Raw genomic sequence first — 18,763 nt, forward strand, 5'->3', positions numbered from 1 at the left:
TGGACAATAAAGTTGGATGGTATCATATCATGAATCTACTCGGAGACTGTTCCACGTCTGGTTGCATATGAACTAAAAGCAGCCGTGTTGTAGGGTTTGGTCTTGGAACAAGGGATGACTAATGTGAGAGATGTTCCTGAGTTAAGGATGTTACAATTGTCGTGTCAGATGAGGCATTAAGCTGCGGTTACCAGGCTGGTAGATGTTACAAAAGTAGTGGAGAAGAGACGTCGCGGACCCAGAGTTTCCACAGCATTCATTTATTCGTCATAGGCAGCATCATAATAGCATAGAGACAGCCAGGGAGCCGGAGCTCCCTGACAGCCTCACGTCTCACCAGTCCTAACTAACAAGTCACATATCAGTCACCTTTATACAGTAAGTTCACATTTGAATACAAACAAATGGGTGGGTTGGGGGAGAATCCCCCATCCGCTGTTGAAGATCAAACATAGTCTCTTTGAACTCATACAAATGGTACTCTGGTATAAGGTCTCCCTATCTGCTTCCTGGCGTCTCCAGGTTAAACAATGGAGCTGTGATTGCATCTCACACCAGGGCAGAGTCCTTGATTAGATATGCAAGCACCTGGTTCACAACACTCATAATTCTTACTTAGCAAGGTTACAGTTCTTTAGTATCATTCTGTATGTTTTTACTTGCATACTGTTTCATAACTATAAGCCATACAGGCTAATACACGACACAATCCTGAGGGAAAATGAGAGTCAATAATCCTACTGTCGTGCCATGGAGAAGTGTAATATAGTTGATATCACAAGCTGCATCTCCTTATAAACTTATAAACAGGTGTACATAGGTGATTGACAAGACAGTGTGTAGCTTATTGAAGAGTTATGATAAAATGGTGAGTGAGTGAGTGAGTGAGTGAGTGAGTGAGTGAGTGAGTGAGTGAGTGAGTGAGTGAGTGAATGAATGAATGAATGAATGAATGAATGAATGAATGAATGAGTGTGTGTGTGTGTGTGTGTGTGTGTGTGTGTGTGTGTGTGTGTGTGTGTGTGTGTGTGTGTGTGTGTGTGTGTGTGTGTGTGTGTGTGTGTGTGTGTGTGTGTGTGTGTGTGTGTGTGTGTGTATGTATGTACTGTATGTATGTATGTATGTATGTATGTATGTATGTATGTATGTATGTATGTATGTATGTATGTATGTATGTATGTATATATGTATGTATGTATGTATGTATGTATGTATGTATGTATGAATTAATTCATGAATTAATGAATGAATATTGATGATTAAAAATAACACAATTGCACTGTAATGCAGTCATTGCATAATACAGTATTAACTAGAAAAGGGAGCTCCTCTGAGTGCAGATTACCGCCAGGCTGGGTGGCCTACCCAGTGCTGTGTGTCAATGGGTTGTAGCCGGCAGGGTACAAGGAAGCTGTGGGGGAAAATAGAGTTTAATATGACAGATGGTGCAGCTTTTTGCATTTTTCCCAGCGGATTTCTTGGGTCCAGACTGCAACCACACATAATTATTATTATTATTATTACGAATGATAATAATGACTAAAATTATGGCATACTCAAGGCCAAGCAAGTTGGGAATAGACACCCCACCCATTTTGCAATACTCCAGCTCCACGTGCATCACGTTTGCTTCGTGTTTTATTGTTTCTCAGAAACCGTTGGTCCGATCGAATTTCCACTTGGCGCTGCACACCCCTGGATCATATGGGACATACGGGGCCAGTATGCCCGGGACAGTCAGACAGACAGACAGACACAAAGACAGGTTTCGTGAATTAATATATAGATTATTAACAGTAGTAGTAGTAGTAGTATAGGCATTATAGTAGCAATTGGCTACTGTTTTCAGCATAAATATTTTAAGTAGACTTACACCATAACCTTGCCTCATGATTACAATCATCAGATAGACTACCAAATTCAAATCTCTCATGTTGAGTCAATAAGCAGGCTAGCTCAAACAACCAAATAGCATGCAAAATAGTATCTGAGATTACTGTCTTTTTTTAAACTACTTCAGTTGAACCCTATCCAAAAAGTTACAGCTATTGTTGCAGTCAACACAATCTCTCCAGGTAATTTTTATTTTTGGTGCATCACGTCTCAACGTGTTCAAGGAAAAGGGCCCAAAACGTATTATCTATAGTTCTGTGCTGACCTGTGCTTCAGTCTAGCTGGAGCCTTTTCAAATTCTCTGGCACTGTCTAATGGGGCAAACACAGTAATGTTTTCTGTGACTTTATAGAATTGCCTAACTAGTTCTTTATGGACAATGCATGAATATGCTACCTACTGGCTGTATATCACAGCGAAATCCAGTGTTCATTTTACTCGGAAAGTGTAAGAATTTGACTGTAAGCGTCAATTCTTCAGAGTTAACGCTCTGTCTAGATTTAGTTGTGTACAGTATAAACCATTGGTAAACTTTCACAGTATTTTGGCTACAAGTGAGGAATATAACTCAGTGTATAAATGGGACTAAATAGACCCTTAAAGGTTAATTTAGTTCCATTTTGTGCACTCTCTGAGTTAAATGAACATTGAGGATTTTACAGTGTATTGGGGTCCCAGAGATAAAAGTTTTATCAAATGAGGGTCCGTGGCATAATACATGTCAAAATGGGGCTACAATGCATATAAGCCACGAGTTTCTGTCCGTGAGAAAAGTGTCTGTTCGCAAGAAAAGTGTCTGTCCGCGAGAAAAGTCTCTGTCCATGAGAAAAGTGTCTGCTTACAGAATCTCTGTCCAGGGAGCGATAGACCAAATGGTCCCAGATTTGGGGTGTAAGCTTCAGATGACCCCTTGATGGAACGCCCCAAACGGCAATAGGGGTGGCTTACGGATCCCGAGAATCCCCCCCCACCCCCCCAAGGTTCTAGGCTTCTCTGGTAGACTGTCAGATTCCTTGAGTGATAGACAGGGGTTCGTGAGAGATTTGTGCTGGGATTCGCGCGACGTTCATGCCGGGCTTTGCGTGACGTTTGTTCCATACTATGTGAACCTTAATGGTTGATACTCTTTTGCACCTTATGTCTAATCTCATGCACAATGTGTTGATACTCTTTTGCACCTAATCTCATGTAGCTACATACCTGCTGCTAATGTGGACCTAGTGTCACCACCTTGCACCTAACCTCATGTACATAATGTACCTGCTGGTTTATGTTATGTGATTATGTATACAGTTTATGTAGATATCTTATATTTGTTGCCACTCCTCGACAGGATTTTTCTCCTTCCTCACCCTGCCCCCCTGCTTTTCTTTCCTTGTGAATGAATTCCCCCCCACTTCTTTACACCTGTAAACCCTCCATCCTACAGATTTTGTCCAAAACTCACATAAATCGGTACACATTATCTCTGTAGTCATGTGATCAAGGTGTATCAGTCAGATTTTTCTTATTCCATTCCAATTGGCTATGACTGACTTCCACATTTGCAGGCCCTAGGTAGCCAAACCTCTGATCTGCGCTTCGAGAATCTCCATGTCCTCATTCAATGCTCTGACAGCCATAGGGAAAAAACACAGTCCAAAGGTTAATGATGACAAGGACCAACCCAGTCCCCAACATAGGCTTATTTTACAACTGTCATTCACTCCACGGACAGCCACAAGAGAGGCAACATGAAACATTTTCTATTTTTGGGGATCGCTTTTGCAATTTTGCACAACATCTACTCTCAAGATATTCCAGGTACTGTACATGAACAATAATTTTTCTTCTTAAACTACCATTCAATTTCTACTTGTAAATTAGGTTGTAGATGTGAAAATGTGTTCTTTCAGTTTCGTTGAAACTTCTGCAATGAGATAAAGCTTCTTCCTCGATACTGTACATATACTGGTAGATCAAGGTTCCAACTTTTCTGTAATTTTTACTATTAGGCTTGATTTAATTTGGATTTTAATGTATTTTAAAACATTTAGCAATTAACAGAACTCTGCACTAGTCGTCGCTCTGTTAACTGATGGCTGATAGATTCAAATACGGTAATTACCTGTGTGCGGCCCTCTCTGGATGGGGGAGCATAGATCAGAGAGCAAAAGAGACAGAGAGAGAGAGAGAGAGAGTCATTTATCCTTCCGTTCCCACAAAAATATACAGAGAAAATTGGCATATTTCGGACATAGTTACGAATGGTGATTAATTGTTGATCTGTGATTAATCTGATTATTATTTTATTACATACAAGGACTTTTCTTTAGCATGTGGTGCCATGGCAACACAACATAAGAGAAAGAGAATTTAAAGTGCAAGAACACTTTGGTAGAGATTTGGGTTGTTACCTTGCCATGATATTATTCAAAATTCAAAATGCTCTTGGCTTACATTTTACAATGAAGAGGCTCAGGAGGAGCTCTTTCCACAAACGAACGCAAGCAAAGCTGATTCTGACAATAGAACATCACAATTTTTCAAAAACTTCCCGTTGATTCTAATATTTGAAGATCAGGATCCTGATCTTCAACTACAGTCTGGGATTTCTTCATAATAAAATTAGCAAAATCAACTGGAAGTTTACTTTCGTTTATGGAAAGAATTCCTCCTGAGCCTCTGTAAGACAACAAGGAGCATATTTTGAATGACCAATTTCTAATCAATGGAGCAACTATTTTAAATTTCTTGCCCACCTTTGGAGTTAAATTATGGCAAGCCCAAACCTCTACCAAAGTGTTTTGCGCTTTAAGACAGGACTACCAATAAAGCACATATACACAGGACTTACATTGCAAAATGAAATTGTAGGAGACATATTCAATGGACAGTGGACATAAGTTTAATTTAAAATCATCATCCTATGTCATCTTAATATCACATACCATGATATCAATGCATTTTTATGAGATACATTTAGAAATTGCAAGTGGTTCCAACTGACCCACAGACAGCTAGACTGACAGGGACACCAGTTCAAAGCCATTAGCTTAGCAGTACTGGGTGGCCTCTGAGGAGCAGGACTGGAAACCAGTGGGTGTTAAGTTCTAGGGAGTAGGCAGCCATTACAAAGCTTTTTTCCCCCCATTGACAGTAGCCCATTGTCAAGCAGGAACTTGCACCTAAAGCCAACAATAACTGCCTCTAGCCGTAGACATGAGCAAAGAAGTAAGAACGTGTATATACTGTAGGTCTGATATCCTGGTGATGCTATTTACTCATTGTTAATGATTGTGCAAAACGGACTCCATAATTTCCTGTCTACGTCTTCTCAACACTGACATCACTGCTGACTTGGCTAGCCTGATTGTTCTGTGCATGATGGAGTAAATACTGCTGCTGTCCTCAGCTCATCACTGTAAAACGTTCAAAACACAACATTATAATTACCGAAAGCCATGGACCCCTCCGTCACTTTCCCCCCAAAGTATTATGGTGGGGAAGTTTAAGCCTCTTTTACTGCGGGGGTGAAACTGTACTGGCCAACTGTGGTATCTATAAAGGGCGGGAGACCTGAAACTGAACCATAAATGACACATTTTACTGCAGCCATAAAAAGAAGGAGTGGGTCTCAGGCGATGAAGCTGGTTAAACATTAGTCATGTGAACAGAGATATCTCTTGATGATTTGCTCTGAATCATACAGTATAGTGTGACATAAATGTGCAGGGTTCACTTTTAGCTATGCATTTCCAGTAAAATCCAGAACATCAAAACTCCGGATTTGACTGTGTGTGTGACACATATTCAAATTTAAATGTTCCCCTCAACCTTCTCTCCTGAATACATGACCACTGTATGCAGACAAGTACACCTTAGACCTACAAATATTGTGCAAATAATGTATTCTTCATTCCCATCTTTGTCAACCAACAGATCTCTGTCTTTTGCCCAATGAGGAAGGCACTGGCACAAACATGTCATACCTTGTGTATTTCAACCAGGCCGACGACGCGTGCTATCCTTTTTTTTACAAGGGAGAGGGAGGAAATGACAATCGATTCGCAAACGAGAGGGACTGCATAAGAAAGTGCTCGGTTAATGCAGAGACGACATACCCGGTGAATGGTAAGATGACCTTAACTTAACTCCAGAATTAACACAACAATTTCAAAGAAAACACAAATATACTAATTGAATATAAGTAATGAAATACACCTCAGCTAGATATGCAGCCTAAAATATTTTCTCTTGAACAGTCTACGCTTGGCCCAGAATGTAAAAAAAAACTAAAAACCTAGAAAAGTTTGGAAGGCAGTCATAGCCAATTGGAATGGGATCTTCAAAATCTGGCTGATACATCTTGATCACATGTCTCATAATATGTACTGATTTGTGTTTTGGACAACATTTCTACATTTGTAGGAGTAGTAGCAAAAGGTGTTTGAAGAAAACGTGAATGTTGGAAACTCAAATCAGGCACAAATGGCCTGTATGTGGAGTTGCGTCATGGTCCAAGGAATCTAGGGGAAAACATTTTTATTGTATGGTTCAAGAGTTATTGGCCAAAATGTGAAGCAGGCTGTTAAAGCGCCACCATGAGGCCAATTAGAAACATTTGGGGTGGAGGTTCTTCCTTGGCCCACTGGGAGTGCGCGTGCAAAGATTCACAGCAATCGGACACTGCATTCATGATTCGTGGTATTGTGTGCAAAACTTTGAGTGCCAAAAGTTTTGCAAACTTTGAGTGCTAAACTTTGAGTGCCAATCGTAGCCTATCGGGAAAAAGGTTCGGGAAGATCGGTCCAAACGGTGCCTGAGATTAGCTGTTCATAGACAGACAGAAGGACGGATGGACGGACAGACAGACAGACAGACAGACAAAGAGACATAGACTCAGAGGAGCAAAAACATAATCCCTCGCCTTCGGCCATTCGGGCCTTCTGGCGGGGATGACAATTGAGGACTTTGGACATTTATGGCCACGTAACCTACTAAAACTATAGGGAACCACAATGCCATCTAAGCCTCCCTGATAATAGCTTATTAAGTGTGTGTGTGTGTGTGTGTGTGTGTGTGTGTGTGTGTGTGTGTGTGTGTGTGTGTGTGTGTGTGTGTGTGTGTGTGTGTGTGTGTGTGTGTGTGTGTGTGTGTGTGTGCGCGCGCGCGCGCGCGCGGGCGGGTGTGTGTGTGTGTGTGTGTGTGTGTGTGTGTGTGTGTGTGTGTGTGTGTGTGTGTGTGTGTGTGTGTGTGTGTGTGTGTGTGTGTGGGGTGTGTGTGGGGGGGTGTGTGGGTGTGTGTGTGGGGGGGGGCTGTGCATGCATGCATGAGTGTGTGTGTGTTTGTGTGAGAGAGAAGGGTGGGTGGATATATATAAGATATACTTAATGCTGGCTTGATCAACTATGCTAAAGTTTTGCAGGTATCCCTGCTAAGTAAGTCTGGAGATGACTATTTACATTATATGACCAAAAGGCTCATTAGCAACTATGCAGCATTTGGGCCCGTTTTAACTGTTACTGGAACATGTCATTGTTTGGAGGCTATGCAGTGACACATTTCAGTTTCAAGTAATAGCAATATGCCATCAAGCAACCCAGTCTCCAGGCTGAAACAGGAAGGGGAAGGGAAATGCATTTTGATAATATTTTCATCCTTACTCTCTGAAGAGTTGACATCATCAATCACATAAATGATAAATGTATCCCTTCTACTCACTCACAGACGCTGCAGCTTGCCACCTACCATATAAAAAGGGGGCAGATTGGTGCAAGGGTACCAGTTTGCGCTACTACTATGACTCCCATCATGACAAATGCAAAAAATTCCTTTGGACTGGCTGCCTAGGAAACGGAAACAGATTTTTCTCCCAGGAAAGCTGCAACGCCACTTGTGATGGAATCCACGGTGAGCAGACACAATTACAGTACAGTACATTATAGAACATGATCTAGCCCTGAATCAGGTCAGTGGGTTACACTGCGGGGACTAAGGTCTCATTTCTCAGAAAGTCTCACCACACAGTCATGTTGGCCTACTCATGGTACCCATGGTAAGATGCTTTGGATAATTCATTCATGACAAATACATCATGTCTTTATATGATAACTGATTGTTATTCATTATATTTTAGGAACTGTCATGCTTTTTGACATGGAAATATTGCATCACATTGGATAATAGTTTGATATTTATTTATTTTTTCTAGATGATGGTGATCAACTGGAGGAAGATGAACCAGACACCCCAGTTGGTGAGGAGATACATACAGCTTAAAAATAATCACAATAAGAAAACTTTATGGCTGCAGAATATGGAAGAAGTATCGTCTCACAATTATTTTGAATAGAGAAGTATATTACAATTATGGCGAGTGACGCAATTTTTGAATTATAATGTTAGGTTTAAGTCACAAGTTACTCTGATGTGGTTTGGAACACATCTCAACAGTACTGGTGTTACGTGTGGCTAGATCATGGGACTATCGCCCAGAAGACTTCCCACTGCTGACCAGTCTCGTCTTATAATATGTCTCGGGTTGAGGAACGCATATCTGCCAAGTTCTTTCCATTGTGACTAATGCAAGAATAGATGCTAAAACCTTTGTGACGTATAATGGATTTCATACATACAAATTGAACTAGAAAAAGCCAGGTCAGGTAGGTTATTGTGGCCTCCTGGTGGAGCTATAGGCCAATGTGAAAAGGGTGCCATTTCTTTTTAGGCCTTGCATGGCAATAGGACACTGCATTCATGATTTGAGGCATTTTGTAAAAAAATGTGTTTTGCTAAATTAGACCTGCTGGTGGCGCTATAACATCCCAATGTTAAAAGGGTAGCATTTGTTCCTCAACATAGTGTGGACGCTGCGTTCATGCTTTGCGGCATTTTGTTCAAAACAAGCCACTACTGCAAACTTTAGATGTGAATCTTAGCCAATCAGGATGGAATATGAAAAATGAAACAGATCCGGCTTGATCACATGACTATAGAGATCATGTGTACCGATTTGCGTGAAATTTGGATAAAATCGGAAGGAGTAATATAAATAAATATGTTTTACATAAGTCGGCCTCCTGGTGGTGCTATAAAAGGCAGAAGTGAAAAATGCAAGGCAAAGGTTTTTCCTTGACCTCTAGGGAGTGCGCATACAGAGTTTTACACAGATCGGTGCAGTTATAGGTAAAAACACAAATGGGCCTGTTATAGCGCCACCATGAGGCTGATTTGAAATTTTTCAAGTGGCATTTCTTCCTCTGCCTAATGGGAATGTGCGTGCAAAATATCATGGAAATTGCATGCTGTGTTCATGAATTGTGGCATTTTGTTCAAAACGGAGCACTCCTACAAACTTTGGAAGCCATTTTTAGCCAATCAATATGGAATATGAAAAATCTGAAAGACTGTTGTTGTTTAATGACTATAGTACAAATCGGTACTGTGTACTCCTACAGATTACAAAATCTGTAGGAGTAGTCAAAAAATATGTTTTGCACAAAGCGGCCTCCTGGTGGCGCTATAACAGGCCTATGTGAAAAATGTGGGGCAGAGGTTCTGCTCTGGCATCCAGGAAGTGTGTGTGCACAGTTTGGCTGCGTTCAAGCCAACGGTGCCAGAGATTAGCTGTACACAAAATGACAGAATGACACACGGACGGACGGACGGACGGACGGACGGACGGACGGACGGACGGACACACACACACACACACGGACGGACGGACGGGGGGTAAAACATACTCTCTCGCCATGCCTTTCGGCCTGGTGGAGACAATAGTGTTCAATATATGGTATAGACCTAGTAAGCAAGCTTGTTGTGTTTCAGTTACACGATTTTGGATATTTATTTTGGTTAATACTTAATTTACAATTTACTTAAAGCAGCACTATGTAACTTTCCTCTTCTACCCCGGATTTGAACCCGGTTTCCTATTCAAATGCAGAATTCTTTACCATAGAGCTAATAGAGCCTGCCTGCTTGCTCGGGGGATAAATAGAATTTTGACCATCAGTTAAAAATGTTTGTCAGATCCTTTGTCTAGGTGAGACATGACCTTTGACACTATCTAAATGTCTCAATAGAAGAGTAGGTAGACAAAATACAACCACCCCAATTATAAGTTATATTGTATTAACATACAGATTGGACTAAATTATATTTTATTGATTAAAAAAAAGTTACATACTTTAATTACAGATAAAACATTTTAACCAGTTTAGGCACAACCCTGTGTCAAGTGCACTACAATGCCTGTTCATTGTCACACCTAAATCGAACACACATAAAGGTATTAATTGTATTAAATCGGTGTACCAAGGTCAGCCAAAACTCTTTTTTATCCAGCAGTAGTTTCTAAACTTTAGAGGGCAGCAAATACACACATTTGGTCTGGTGTTGAGTTACACTTTAAGACCAATTCATGATTAAATCTCCGAGCAGTGGACAAAATATGTGATATATTCAATTGTTACACTCTCTGAATGACATGTTATGGTGTAGCTATGCCAGTATGGGAATGCTTCTTGTCTGACTGTTGTCAAACGTTTCCCTATTTTTTTTATGTTGATAGGACTCATCGCCGGAATTCTGCTTGGAATCATTGGTGCTGTCATCATCGCATTGGTGATCGTCCTGACTGTGAAGTCAAGGTATAATATTGTTTTAGTTTTCAGGGTTTTCCTTTCAATATAGACAGATGGAGAAATACAGTGAAAGCAATACAAATAGCACCACCAGGAGGCCATAATAACCTACCTGACCTGGCGGAGACTTGTGCTCCGAGGAGCACTTTTTCTAGTTTTCACTTCTCAATAGGCAAAATAATTCATTTTGAATAATAACCCTTTTGTTTTTCTTTTTACCCAGAAAGGAAAAGGAACCAAAGAAAAGTAAAGAAGCCCAGACAGAGTTACCTCTTCAAGATAAAGGCATTGAATTGGCATAGATCGTATAGAATATACGGACACTTTTAATATTCTATGGACTTTTGTTGTGTGTGACTAGAGTGCCTCTAGTCTTGATACAAAACACTAAGAAGTACCAGTATCAGTGTTGCTTTAACACTTGAGTTTTACATTATTATTTTTTTATTGTCAATGTGTGAAAGTCATCACAATTTCAATACAAACATTGTCTAGCTCAGCAATTGTTTTAGAATGCGTACTTTGGTGTGAATGATGGCCAAAAACTATACAGTAAAACTAATAGTATAATCTAAAATGGTGCTTTTTAGTTATAAGCAGATTTGTTCTCTGGAAAATGTCCCATATACTGTATGAGCAATCTATTGAACTAATATGTGCAAACAACTTGAGCAGGAGTACAATTTTATTAGTTCACAGTCTTCATTAAAAGATTACTTGTGATGTTTACCCACTTAAGCCCTACTTACTACTACTAACTAATTGAAAATATCTGTTCTACGGGCTCATATTTCGCATCCTGACACATGTGGACTGCTATTAATTTGGAACATTTTCACCTATAATGACATGCACAAAATATGGATGCCAGGGTGAAAGTGGTTAACAATGCGTATCTCATCACACACTGAGATATGAATGAATGAATAGTAATGAATGAGTTGAGCCAGAATTGAGCCATAACCTTATCTGTGGTATTTTGTAGTTAAATTCCCTTAAGCAAGCTAATTATTATTATAATTAGCTAATTATATATAATTAATAAAGAATCAATTTTCATGGGACAACATATCGATATTTATTTGATTTGTGAATGTGCAGACTCACCAGACTCATTGCCTTTGTTTTATATGAAATGTTTGCTTTTGAATATGAAATTTGTCAATCTTCATATAACTTTTTCTAGTGATTCTATTTCTATTATTTTTTTATTTTTTTTTAGAAATCATAACTTTTTTAAAACTGTTATTTCAACTGTTATTTTCTCATGTTGCTGCAAATACTTGTATTATAATGGGATGTAACAATAAAGAATCTTGAATCTTGACCCTGACTCTAACTGACTCTGACTCTAGGAAATTAATTCCAAAAGCACACACACACACACACACACACACACACACACACACACACACACACACACACACACACACACACACACACACACACACACACACACACACACACAGCCTGTGCCCTAAATAGACCCCTTAACAGACGACGTCACACTGATAAAAACCAGTATGCGTGCAACCAGTATGCGCTAAATGAAACCCATTCTATCAGGTCTCGCTAGGACGCGCCTCACTAGCCAACACACAAGAGGGGGTTGGGATGTGCTGAAACTAGCGCACCCCGAAACAACAGGTTGGAAATTGATTGCGTGAAACAATCACCTGCGCATCCAGTCTCAATGTTAGTAAACAATTAATTGGTCTATACACATACATTTCAGAGATGTGTCCTGAATGGGACGAACGACATCTGCCTGTGTGAGGCAGAAAGACTCGGCTTTGGAGGCAGATGCTAAGTTGTCTGACTGGCAAGAATCTTCTGTTTCTGCATGGAAGACTGATCTACCCACAAGGGACCCTCATGTCCCCAGTGTTGGAAGAAGTTTTTTTTTTTTACTTGAGTAAAAGTATTAATACCACAATTTAGAAATACACCGTTACAACAAGTACAAGTCTGGTATTCAGAATTTACTTGAGTAAAAGTACAAAAGTACAACAGTGCATCAAAATATACTTAAAGTACTGTAGTGAACCTGCACTGAGTGACGTGGACAATGACGCATGTCAATCACAGGCTGATGGCACGCACCTGATTGTGACTGACAGACGCCGATCAAGCACGGCTGGACATGATTGTGTTGAGGGTGACGGGACACTATAAAACTGTGAACTCAGAAGAGAATAGAGGTGTCTGGAGAGCGGAGCTCATTCAAGTTCAAAGACGAAGCCAGCGTAGCTTCTGTCTTGCACTCACTGCGGGGGGTGGTTGCTGCTCGCATGCCGGTTAGGGCTGCCGGCAGTGAAGATAGATAGGAGGGCAGGGACAGGTTGCTGTGTTAGGCAGGGTGAGATATTAGTATAGTGGGGACGAAATAGGAGTGCTTCATCATCCCGCTCTCCAGTGGTGCGAGTGGTCTCCTAAAGCTAACGGAGGCTGCTCACGGCGTTGGACGAGCAGACGCAAACCATACAAACTGTCAATCAAAGTCTGCTGACCCAGCGCCAAAGTCCAGACCCGTTGGGGGTCGCCTATCCTTGGAGAGTTAAGTAGTAGTTTTAGAGTTTCTAGTACATGTATGTGTTTGATTATTATATTTAGGTCTTTATGAATTCATGCTCGAGCTGTTTTAAAAGAGGACAATCGTTAGCTATCTGCTGATTTAATTAATTGTAACGTGATGATCTGCCTATGGTTACCTATTAGTATTTTATTAGTGTCTGTCTGTTTTAGTAGTAAATAAAGTATCCGATTTCTATTAATGTCCATTGGAAGTTCTGCCTCCATTATTATATGCTTACAGTAGAAATATTCTGTGGGCGGGCTCTTTACAATTCTCATACCTGAGACAAGGTTTATTACACTGGTGGCAGCGGTGGGATCCTGTATCTCCCAAAACTTAACACTTGGTAAAGTTAGCCCTTAGAATGTCGGAGGCAGACAATAACCCATTGTTGGGGGGCAGTAATGGGGAGGGTAATGAGAACGCACCCCCTACTAGCACTAATCACTCTGTGCGTCCTGTGGGTGGGCAGACACCTCGTCCGATCTTTATGCCCGAGACATTCACAGGAGCAGGCCGTGAGTGGTCTGATTGGTCAGAACAGTTTGATTTGGCAGCTGAGGTTAATCATTGGGATGAGGCACTTAAACTCAAGTTCATGTCTCTCTTGCTGTCCGGGCGCGCCCGAGACATGTATAGTGGCCTACCTAGGGAAGCTAAGAACAACTATGTCCTGTTAAAAGCAGCTATGTCACGGTGTTTCGAGCCGTGTGATAGTGATGATTGGGGCAGGGCTAGCTTCACTGCCCGCCGTCGTCGCCCAAATGAGACGGCCAGGGAATTTGGTAATGCATTGAGGAGGCTTGCAACTAGAGCATATCCCTCAGCTGATGACTGCACCCGTGATATGTTGGCCAGAGACCAATTCATATTACATCTAGCTACAGGTGATTTTCGAGTCAGCTTACGAGCTGCAAAGCCTAAAACATTAGAAGAGGCCATTGAATTGTCCGCTGAAATGGAGCTGCTTAGAAATCTGGAACAGTCTCATGTGATTCCAGAGGCTAAAGTGATGGGTGTGTCGGTTGCGAAATCCAGCAGCGAAGAGCAGATGGGTGTGTTATTGGGGGTGGTGGAGGGGTTGAGACAAGATGTTGCGTGTCTTCAATCAACTGTTAAAAACATGCAACTAGCTCCAAGGGCACCAAAGCTTGCCCAATCCATCGAACACCCCAGTGGGGACCGTGGGCGTAGTGCGCCACCTAGTGGGGCCGCCAGTCAGGGCTACAGAGACAATGGAGGGGGGTGTTGGGAATGTGGGTGTACCAGACACATCAGACGTAATTGCCCATACCTACAGGGAAACTAGAGGGGGCAGGTACCGCAGGCCAACTGCCTGCCCCCGAGTGCATTAAGACAACTGTGGCCGTTGCAGGTAATCATGGGAGTTCTGGGTATATCGCAGCAAAAATAGGGGGGGTAGACTCACTCCTATTAGTCGATAGTGGTGCAACATTCTCTGTGATTCCAAAAGGAATTTGGCTAAATATCACTAATGGGGGATCAAAGTTGGGTGGGCACCAGGGGGAGGTATCTGCTGCAAATGGTGGGGGGATGGGAATCCTGGGGAAGTGGCAAACAGTCTGTCAGCTTGACTCACTGGCAGTAGTTGCTGAGTTTTTGGTTGCTGATGTGCCCTCTCAGGAGATCTTACTGGGGTTTGACTTTCTCCACAAGTATGGAGCTGTAGTGGATTTTGACAAAAATGAATGTAGAATAATGGGGAAACGCTTTCCCCTTATTGTGCCAGCAGACCTGGAGAAACCCCAAGTCGTCACAGTCCCTGTGGACACAGTAATTCCCCCCCGCAGTGAAACGATCATCGAAGGTAGAGTAGGAAGCATTATGGGTTCTGGGCGGGAGGGGATGTTTGAGCCTGTTGAATCTGTGTCCGAACATTGTAATGTCATGGTGGCCCGGGTGGTTTGTAGGGTAGAACAGGGCTCCCTGCCAGTCCGGGTCATCAATGTAACTGACGAGGCGCTCACTTTGAAGGGAGGGGTGAAAGTGGGTATGTTACATACTGATGTGGAAGTGGGGAAGAGGGCAGAACATTTGGGGGTGGGAGACAAGGGCGGTGGTTCACCTGTATCTTGGTCAGCTGACTCACTATCAGACCATCTGGGGTTAAAACAGAAGGGTTTCGAGGCCCCAGAGTTGGCAGTTATCCATGATTTACTGTACCAGAATTTAGCAGCATTCAGTACAGGAGATAATGATTTGGGGAGAACTCACTGCACTGCGCATCAGATTGATACAGGTGAGGAGAGGCCGGTGAGGTTGCACCCTCGTCGTGTCCCACTCCATTTACAGCATGAAGTTTCAGAGCAGGTGAAGCAGATGCTTGAGAATGACATTATTCAGCCCTCTCACAGCCCCTGGGCAGCCCCTGTAGTTCTGGTTCGAAAGAAAGACGGCAGTCTCCGTTTTTGTGTTGATTACCGTAAATTGAATGATTTGACTCGAAAAGATGCGTACCCCTTGCCCCGCATTGATGATGCCCTTGACATCCTGAGTAAGTCGTGTTGGTTTTCCACTCTCGATTTAGCCAGTGGGTACTGGCAGGTCGAGATGGACCCCCAAGACAGACCTAAAACAGCATTCACTACGCGCCAAGGCCTTTTTGAGTTTAATGTCATGCCTTTTGGCCTTTGTAATAGTCCGGGTACATTTCAGAGGTTGATGGATCTGGTGTTGGCAGATCTGCAGTGGGTAACCTCTTTGGTGTACTTGGACGACATTATTGTGTTTGGCCGGACATTTCATGAACACGCTGCACGCTTGGATGAGGTGTTAACAAAATTACGGCGGGCTAATCTCAAAGTAAAACCAGCTAAATGTAACCTATTTGCTACTCAGGTTAAATATTTGGGCCACATAATTTCCGAGCAGGGTGTGGAAGCTGACCCTGCCAAGATAGAGAGTGTGAGGCAGTGGCCTGTACCAAAAAACCAGACTGAAGTCAGAAGTTTTGTTGGGCTAGCGTCCTATTATAGAAGGTTCACAAAAGGTTTTGCCGACATTGCCCGCCCCCTTCATCAACTCACCGAAAAGGGTAGACGGTTTAAATGGACAGACGGCTGTCAGGCAGCATTTGAATCCCTAAAGCTCAGTTTGATGTCAGCCCCCGTTCTGGCGTACCCTGACCCCCACAAACCGTTCATTTTAGACACAGACGCTAGTGATACAGGCATTGGGGCAGTATTGTCACAGGAAGAGGATGGGCAGGAGCATGTCATAGCCTATGCCAGTAGGGCTCTATCCAAACCCGAAAGGAAGTATGCAACCACCAAGAAGGAGTTGCTGAGCATGGTCGTGTTTACTCAACATTTTAAACACTACTTGTTGGGCAAAGAATTTGTGCTACGCACAGACCATAACTCTTTGAGGTGGTTGCATAATTTTCATGGAGTAGAGGGACAGCTAGCTAGGTGGCTAGAACAGTTGGCCAGGTTCCAGTATAAGATTGTGCACCGTCCTGGACGAGTACATTCTAATGCAGATGCACTCTCTAGATTGCCTGCATTTATATCAGGAGAGGCAGGGGAGTCTCCAGTGACTCAAGCCATACGTGCAATACATCAGGCTCGTCCTAAGGGGCCATCAGTTCCAGATGAGGGAGATGAGTTGGCGCAGGCTCAGAGAGAGGATGTGGAGTTGCAACAAATCATTGCTCTTAAGGGGGGGAAGAAGGAGTGTGTGCAGCCCCCCAAAGAGTTACAGAAGTTTGCACTTGTATGGGCGCAGTTGCAGGTGCAAGGTGCCAGGTTGGTGAGGGTACCTCCCAGCAATTCAGACGCAGCCAACCAGGTTCAGGTTGTCCTCCCAAGAACCTTGGTACCAAAAGTGTTAGAACAGTTGCACAATTCAGTTACGGCAGGCCATTTGGGAGTACAAAAGTTACAAGCTAAGGTGAAAGACCGATTCTACTGGCTGGGGTGGTTTGGGGACGTGAAGCGATGGTGTCAGGAGTGTCTAGACTGTGGTTCTCAAAAGACAACTGGACCACAGCGGCGTGCTCCACTGCAGACTACAGTAGTCTCCAGGCCATTTGAGCGGGTGGCACTGGACATCTTGGGGCCACTGCCAGAAACCTCTAATAAAAATAAGTACATCTTGGTTATTAGTGATTATTTTTCCAAATGGACAGAGTCCTTTCCCCTCCCAAATCAGGAAGCTAAGACAGTGGCCAAGGTGTTGGTAGAGCAGTGGGTTTGTCGCTTAGGGGCCCCCCGTACTATTCACACAGATCAAGGTCGAAACTTTGAATCTAATTTGTTTCAAGAGGTGTGCCAGCTGTTAAAGATGCACAAAACACGCACGTCACCCTACCACCCTGAGTCTGATGGAATGGTAGAAAGGTTTAATAGGACATTAATCTCCATGTTGTCCTTGTTTGTGGAGGACAATCAGACAAATTGGGATGTGCTGTTACCTTATGTAATGTTGGCTTATAGGAGCAGTGTGCACTCAAGCACAGAGTTTACGCCCTATAAGGTAGTGTTTGGGCAGGAGATAATTCTCCCAGTGGACTTGATGTTGAATCTGGGTGGAGGGGAGAGGTTTTCTACGGCTACTGAATATGTATCTAGATTGGCTGACACACTGTCCACAGTGATAGGTGCTGTAAGAAGACATCAGGCCAGGGCCTCGGGTAGGCAGAAGGAAGGCTTTGATGTTCGAGTCAAGTGGCAGTATTATTCAGAGGGGGAGTTGGTATGGGTCCGTTCCAAAGCCAAGAAGAGAGGCGTTTGCCCGAAATTGCAGAGGCGATTTAAGGGCCCCTATAGGGTCCTAGAGAGAGTGACAGAAGTATTATATAGACTTGTGTTGGTTGAGGGAGGACCCGAGGTTGTTTTACATTTCAACCGACTCAAACCCTGTCCTTCCCCCTTACCAGAGAGAAACGACCAGGAGGGTGCACCGAGGCAGCAGACTGTGCCTACACAACCTGGGGCGTCTGGTGGTGCTGGCTGGACCCGTTGGCGAACCTCGAGTTCTACGGCAAGGTCGGCAGGGGCAGACGTCCATCAGCCAGAAAGGGCAGCAGCCCCCAGTCGGACGGTGGTGGAAAGAGAGAGACAGACGGGAGGAGCCCCGGTTGGGGACCAGCCACCAGCAGAGTCAGAGCCGGTGACTCCAGGAACTAGCGGCCATCCTGCCCGAGAAGGGGAAAGGCGGAGTATGGGATCAACATCACACGAGAATGCAGTGACCCCCAGCCCGGTTGTCGGGGGAGGCTCGAGAGGACAGCAGGTGTTTTCATCCTCCCGTCAAGGACGGCAAAGAAGGTTACCTGGGTGGGCCAGTGACTATGAGTTTTGGTGACTCAGGGACGAGTCACATTTAAGGGGGGGGAGAGTGTAGTGAACCTGCACTGAGTGACGTGGACAATGACGCATGTCAATCACAGGCTGATGGCACGCACCTGATTGTGACTGACAGACGCCGATCAAGCACGGCTGGACATGATTGTGTTGAGGGTGACGGGACACTATAAAACTGTGAACTCAGAAGAGAATAGAGGTGTCTGGAGAGCGGAGCTCATTCAAGTTCAAAGACGAAGCCAGCGTAGCTTCTGTCTTGCACTCACTGCGGGGGGTGGTTGCTGCTCGCATGCCGGTTAGGGCTGCCGGCAGTGAAGATAGATAGGAGGGCAGGGACAGGT

This window comes from Gymnoscopelus microlampas (genome assembly GCF_963454915.1).
Source record: "Gymnoscopelus microlampas genome assembly, chromosome: 6".
Taxonomy (NCBI): Eukaryota; Metazoa; Chordata; class Actinopteri; order Myctophiformes; family Myctophidae; genus Gymnoscopelus; species Gymnoscopelus microlampas.